Source organism: Calliphora vicina, chromosome 1 (assembly GCF_958450345.1).
Source record: "Calliphora vicina chromosome 1, idCalVici1.1, whole genome shotgun sequence".
NCBI lineage: Eukaryota > Metazoa > Arthropoda > Insecta > Diptera > Calliphoridae > Calliphora > Calliphora vicina.
Genome location: NC_088780.1, coordinates 8,338,408 through 8,346,400, shown reverse-complemented (window position 1 = coordinate 8,346,400; position 7,993 = coordinate 8,338,408).

Below are 7,993 nucleotides of genomic sequence, written 5' to 3'. Positions count from 1 at the left end.
ATTCGTGTTGAAAAATCTTTATTTTATTAAAAAACAAAGAAATTATAATAAAAGCCAATTACTAAACTATATATGAAGTAAATATAAATGTGTTCTATATGAAATAAAGTGTCAAATATAATTTAAAAAGTTTTCTTATGCCGTGCCAATTGGTTACCACTTTCTTATTAGATATTGTCGCTTAATAATAGGCAAGAACTTAATTATTACATATTGGAAATAAAGTGTATAGGAATAATAAAAAATAAAGTTTAAATTATTAAATTAAAGAAAATTGTGATTAAAAGGAGTATAAAGTGTCTCCATATAAAGCAAAGTTTGTGTTAAGTGTATATGTTTGTGTGTCTGTGAAAAAGAAAAGAAACACAACTGCTGCATACAGTTGGATCCATGACCAACGACAACAATGTTAATAACAGAAATTCAAGTTACTCCTGTGTTCGTTTGAATAAAAGGTATGTGCCGAAGTTAGATATTAAAAGAAATGAATTACAAAAACAATATTGCAATTAACTCAGTTTGGTCTTATAAGACTTGTACGACAGGAACCGAATGTTCCATCAAGTTTTCCTTTTTCCTAACTTTCGTATAACTATTTTAGTATTTAACTAAAAAGGAAATGAACAAAAAGAAATGAGAAGAAATTATAATGCAGAGTTGTATTTAGTAAATCTAGGGTTGCAGGATTGATATGTTATCGGAAGTTCGATAAACGGTAACTTTTTGATATGGAGATGTTAATTTAAATTAAAATATTTATGTTTTGGTATTTAGCTAACAGCTAATTTTAAAATATATTTTTTCATTTAAATTAAATGTGAATTTTTATAACACCAAATTAAATATATTTAATTTAGGGTTAAGAACAAAAATAATGAAAATCTGTGAAATTTCCCAACCAAAATAAATTTTCTAGTGCATAATTCCAAAATAGCTAAAATTGCTTATAATTCGTTAATTAAGAAGTTTAGAGCGAAAATAATGAAAATCTGTGATCACTGATATTTCCCAACCAAAATCAATTTTTTAGTGCACAATTCCAAAATAGCTAAAATTGCTTATATTTCATTAATTAAGAGGTTAGAGCGAAAACAATGAAAATCTGTGATCACTGATATTTCCCAACCAAAATCAATTTTTTAGTGCACAATTCCAAAATAACTAAAATGGCTTATATTTCGTTAATTAAGAGGTTTAGAGCGAAAATAATGAAAATCTGTGATCACTGATATTTCCCAACCAAAATCAATTTTTTAGTGCACAATTCCAAAATAACTAAAATGGCTTATATTTCGTTAATTAAGAGGTTTAGAGCGAAAATAATGAAAATCTGTGATCACTGATATTTCCCAACCAAAATCAATTTTTTAGTGCACAATTCCAAAATAACTAAAATTGCGTATATTTCGTCAATTAAGAGGTTTAGAGCGAAAATAATGAAAATCTGTGATCACTGATATTTCCCAACAAAAATCAATTTTTTAGTGCACAATTCCAAAATAACTAAAATTGCGTATATTTCGTTAATTAAGAGGTTTAGAGCGAAAATAATGAAAATCTGTGATCACTGATATTTATTTCCCAACCAAAATCAATTTTTTAGTGCACAATTCCAAAATAACTAAAATTGCTTATATTTCGTTAATTAAGAGGTTTAGAGCGAAAATAATGAAAATCTGTGATCAACCAAAATCAATTTTTTAGTGCACAATTCCAAAATAACTAAAATTGCGTATATTTCGTTAATTAAGAGGTTTAGAGCGAAAATAATGAAAAACTGTGATCACTGATATTTCCCAACAAAAATCAATTTTTTAGTGCACAATTCCAAAATAACTAAAATTGCTTATATTTCGTTAATTAAGAGGTTTAGAGCGAAAATAATGAAAATCTGTGATCACTGATATTTCCCAACAAAAATCAATTTTTTAGTGCACAATTCCAAAATAACTAAAATTGCTTATATTTCGTTAATTAAGAGGTTTAGAGCGAAAATAATGAAAATCTGTGATCACTGATATTTCCCAACCAAAATCAATTTTTAGTGCACAATTCCAAAATAACTAAAATTGCTTATATTTCGTTAATTAAGAGGTTTAGAGCGAAAATAATGAAAATCTGTGATCACTGATATTTCCCAACCAAAATCAATTTTTTAGTGCACAATTCCAAAATAACTAAAATTGCTTATATTTCGTTAATTAAGAGGTTTAGAGCGAAAATAATGAAAATCTGTGATCACTGATATTTCCCAACCAAAATCAATTTTTTAGTGCACAATTCCAAAATAACTAAAATTGCTTATATTTCGTTAATTAAGAGGTTTAGAGCGAAAATAATGAAAATCTGTGATCACTGATATTTCCCAACCAAAATCAATTTTTAGTGCACAATTCCAAAATAACTAAAATTGCGTATATTTCGTTAATTAAGAGGTTTAGAGCGAAAATAATGAAAATCTGTGATCACTGATATTTCCCAACCAAAATCAATTTTTTAGTGCACAATTCCAAAATAACTAAAATTGCTTATATTTCGTTAATTAAGAGGTTTAGAGCGAAAATAATGAAAATCTGTGATCACTGATATTTCCCAACCAAAATCAATTTTTTAGTGCACAATTCCAAAATAACTAAAATTGCTTATATTTCGTTAATTAAGAGGTTTAGAGCGAAAATAATGAAAATCTGTGATCACTGATATTTCCCAACAAAAATCAATTTTTTAGTGCACAATTCCAAAATAACTAAAATTGCTTATATTTCGTTAATTAAGAGGTTTAGAGCGAAAATAATGAAAATCTGTGATCACTGATATTTCCCAACAAAAATCAATTTTTTAGTGCACAATTCCAAAATAACTAAAATTGCTTATATTTCGTTAATTAAGAGGTTTATAGCGAAAATAATGAAAATCTGTGATCACTGATATTTCCCAACCAAAATCAATTTTCCAAAATGACTAAAATTGCGTATATTTCGTTAATTAAGAGGTTTAGAGCGAAAATAATGAAAATCTGTGATCACTGATATTTCCCAACCAAAATCAATATTTTAGTGCACAATTCCAAAATAACTAAAATTGCGTATATTTCTTTAATTAAGAGGTTTAGAGCGAAAATAATGAAAATCTGTGATCACTGATATTTCCCAACCAAATAATGAAAATCTGTGATCACTGATATTTCCCAACCAAAATCAATTTTTTAGTGCACAATTCCAAAATAACTAAAATTGCTTATATTTCGTTAATTAAGAGGTTTAGAGCGAAAATAATGAAAATCTGTGATCACTGATATTTCCCAACCAAAATCAATTTTTTAGTGCACAATTCCAAAATAACTAAAATTGCTTATATTTCGTTAATTAAGAGGTTTAGAGCGAAAATAATGAAAATCTGTGATCACTGATATTTCCCAACCAAAATCAATTTTTTAGTGCACAATTCCAAAATAACTAAAATTGCTTATATTTCGTTAATTAAGAGGTTTAGAGCGAAAATAATGAAAATCTGTGATCACTGATATTTCCCAACCAAAATCAATTTTTAGTGCACAATTCCAAAATAACTAAAATTGCGTATATTTCGTTAATTAAGAGGTTTAGAGCGAAAATAATGAAAATCTGTGATCACTGATATTTCCCAACCAAAATCAATTTTTTAGTGCACAATTCCAAAATAACTAAAATTGCTTATATTTCGTTAATTAAGAGGTTTAGAGCGAAAATAATGAAAATCTGTGATCACTGATATTTCCCAACCAAAATCAATTTTTTAGTGCACAATTCCAAAATAACTAAAATTGCTTATATTTCGTTAATTAAGAGGTTTAGAGCGAAAATAATGAAAATCTGTGATCACTGATATTTCCCAACAAAAATCAATTTTTTAGTGCACAATTCCAAAATAACTAAAATTGCTTATATTTCGTTAATTAAGAGGTTTATAGCGAAAATAATGAAAATCTGTGATCACTGATATTTCCCAACCAAAATCAATTTTCCAAAATGACTAAAATTGCGTATATTTCGTTAATTAAGAGGTTTAGAGCGAAAATAATGAAAATCTGTGATCACTGATATTTCCCAACCAAAATCAATATTTTAGTGCACAATTCCAAAATAACTAAAATTGCGTATATTTCTTTAATTAAGAGGTTTAGAGCGAAAATAATGAAAATCTGTGATCACTGATATTTCCCAACCAAATAATGAAAATCTGTGATCACTGATATTTCCCAACCAAAATCAATTTTTTAGTGCACAATTCCAAAATAACTAAAATTGCGTATATTTCGTTAATTAAGAGGTTTAGAGCGAAAATAATGAAAATCTGTGATCACTGATATTTCCCAACAAAAATCAATTTTTTAGTGCACAATTCCAAAATAACTAAAATTGCGTATATTTCGTTAATTAAGAGGTTTAGAGCGAAAATAATGAAAATCTGTGATCACTGATATTTCCCAACAAAAATCAATTTTTTAGTGCACAATTCCAAAATAACTAAAATTGCGTATATTTCGTTAATTAAGAGGTTTAGAGCGAAAATAATGAAAATCTGTGATCACTGATATTTCCCAACCAAAATCAATTTTTTAGTGCACAATTCCAAAATAACTAAAATTGCTTATATTTCGTTAATTAAGAGGTTTAGAGCGAAAATAATGAAAATCTGTGATCACTGATATTTCCCAACAAAAATCAATTTTTTAGTGCACAATTCCAAAATAACTAAAATTGCTTATATTTCGTTAATTAAGAGGTTTAGAGCGAAAATAATGAAAATCTGTGATCACTGATATTTCCCAACAAAAATCAATTTTTTAGTGCACAATTCCAAAATAACTAAAATTGCTTATATTTCGTTAATTAAGAGGTTTATAGCGAAAATAATGAAAATCTGTGATCACTGATATTTCCCAACCAAAATCAATTTTCCAAAATGACTAAAATTGCGTATATTTCGTTAATTAAGAGGTTTAGAGCGAAAATAATGAAAATCTGTGATCACTGATATTTCCCAACCAAAATCAATATTTTAGTGCACAATTCCAAAATAACTAAAATTGCGTATATTTCTTTAATTAAGAGGTTTAGAGCGAAAATAATGAAAATCTGTGATCACTGATATTTCCCAACCAAATAATGAAAATCTGTGATCACTGATATTTCCCAACCAAAATCAATTTTTTAGTGCACAATTCCAAAATAACTAAAATTGCGTATATTTCGTCAATTAAGAGGTTTAGAGCGAAAATAATGAAAATCTGTGATCACTGATATTTCCCAACAAAAATCAATTTTTTAGTGCACAATTCCAAAATAACTAAAATTGCGTATATTTCGTTAATTAAGAGGTTTAGAGCGAAAATAATGAAAATCTGTGATCACTGATATTTCCCAACAAAAATCAATTTTTTAGTGCACAATTCCAAAATAACTAAAATTGCTTATATTTCGTTAATTAAGAGGTTTAGAGCGAAAATAATGAAAATCTGTGATCACTGACATTTCCCAACCAAAATCAATTTTTTAGTGCACAATTCCAAAATAACTAAAATTGCTTATATTTCGTTAATTAAGAGGTTTAGAGCGAAAATAATGAAAATCTGTGATCACTGATATTTCCCAACCAAAATCAATTTTTTAGTGCACAATTCCAAAATAACTAAAATTGCTTATATTTCGTTAATTAAGAGGTTTAGAGCGAAAATAATGAAAATCTGTGATCACTGATATTTCCCAACCAAAATCAATTTTTAGTGCACAATTCCAAAATAACTAAAATTGCGTATATTTCGTTAATTAAGAGGTTTAGAGCGAAAATAATGAAAATCTGTGATCACTGATATTTCCCAACCAAAATCAATTTTTTAGTGCACAATTCCAAAATAACTAAAATTGCTTATATTTCGTTAATTAAGAGGTTTAGAGCGAAAATAATGAAAATCTGTGATCACTGATATTTATTTCCCAACCAAAATCAATTTTTTAGTGCACAATTCCAAAATAACTAAAATTGCTTATATTTCGTTAATTAAGAGGTTTAGAGCGAAAATAATGAAAATCTGTGATCACTGATATTTCCCAACCAAAATCAATTTTTTAGTGCACAATTCCAAAATAACTAAAATTGCTTATATTTCGTTAATTAAGAGGTTTAGAGCGAAAATAATGAAAATCTGTGATCAACCAAAATCAATTTTTTAGTGCACAATTCCAAAATAACTAAAATTGCGTATATTTCGTTAATTAAGAGGTTTAGAGCGAAAATAATGAAAATCTGTGATCACTGATATTTCCCAACAAAAATCAATTTTTTAGTGCACAATTCCAAAATAACTAAAATTGCTTATATTTCGTTAATTAAGAGGTTTAGAGCGAAAATAATGAAAATCTGTGATCACTGATATTTCCCAACAAAAATCAATTTTTTAGTGCACAATTCCAAAATAACTAAAATTGCTTATATTTCGTTAATTAAGAGGTTTAGAGCGAAAATAATGAAAATCTGTGATCACTGATATTTCCCAACAAAAATCAATTTTTTAGTGCACAATTCCAAAATAACTAAAATTGCGTATATTTCGTTAATTAAGAGGTTTAGAGCGAAAATAATGAAAATCTGTGATCACCGATATTTCCCAACCAAAATCAATTTTTTAGTGCACAATTCCAAAATAACTAAAATTGCTTATATTTCGTTAATTAAGAGGTTTAGAGCGAAAATAATGAAAATCTGTGATCACTGATATTTCCCAACCAAAATCAATTTTTTAGTGCGCAATTCCAAAATAACTAAAATTGCTTATATTTCGTTAATTAAGAGGTTTAGAGCGAAAATAATGAAAATCTGTGATCACTGATATTTCCCAACCAAAATCAATTTTTAGTGCACAATTCCAAAATAACTAAAATTGCTTATATTTCGTTAATTAAGAGGTTTAGAGCGAAAATAATGAAAATCTGTGATCACTGATATTTCCCAACAAAAATCAATTTTTTAGTGCACAATTCCAAAATAACTAAAATTGCGTATATTTCGTTAATTAAGAGGTTTAGAGCGAAAATAATGAAAATCTGTGATCACTGATATTTCCCAACCAAAATCAATTTTTAGTGCACAATTCCAAAATAACTAAAATTGCTTATATTTCGTTAATTAAGAGGTTTAGAGCGAAAATAATGAAAATCTGTGATCACTGATATTTCCCAACAAAAATCAATTTTTTAGTGCACAATTCCAAAATAACTAAAATTGCTTATATTTCGTTAATTAAGAGGTTTAGAGCGAAAATAATGAAAATCTGTGATCACTGATATTTCCCAACCAAAATCAATTTTTTAGTGCACAATTCCAAAATAACTAAAATTGCGTATATTTCGTTAATTAAGAGGTTTAGAGCGAAAATAATGAAAATCTGTGATCACTGATATTTCCCAACAAAAATCAATTTTTTAGTGCACAATTCCAAAATAACTAAAATTGCTTATATTTCGTTAATTAAGAGGTTTAGAGCGAAAATAATGAAAATCTGTGATCACTGATATTTCCCAACCAAAATCAATTTTTTAGTGCACAATTCCAAAATAACTAAAATTGCTTATATTTCGTTAATTAAGAGGTTTAGAGCGAAAATAATGAAAATCTGTGATCACTGATATTTCCCAACCAAAATCAATTTTTTAGTGCACAATTCCAAAATAACTAAAATTGCTTATATTTCGTTAATTAAGAGGTTTAGAGCGAAAATAATGAAAATCTGTGATCACTGATATTTCCCAACCAAAATCAATTTTTAGTGCACAATTCCAAAATAACTAAAATTGCTTATATTTCGTTAATTAAGAGGTTTAGAGCGAAAATAATGAAAATCTGTGATCACTGATATTTCCCAACCAAAATCAATTTTTAGTGCACAATTCCAAAATAACTAAAATTGCGTATATTTCGTTAATTAAGAGGTTTAGAGCGAAAATAATGAAAATCT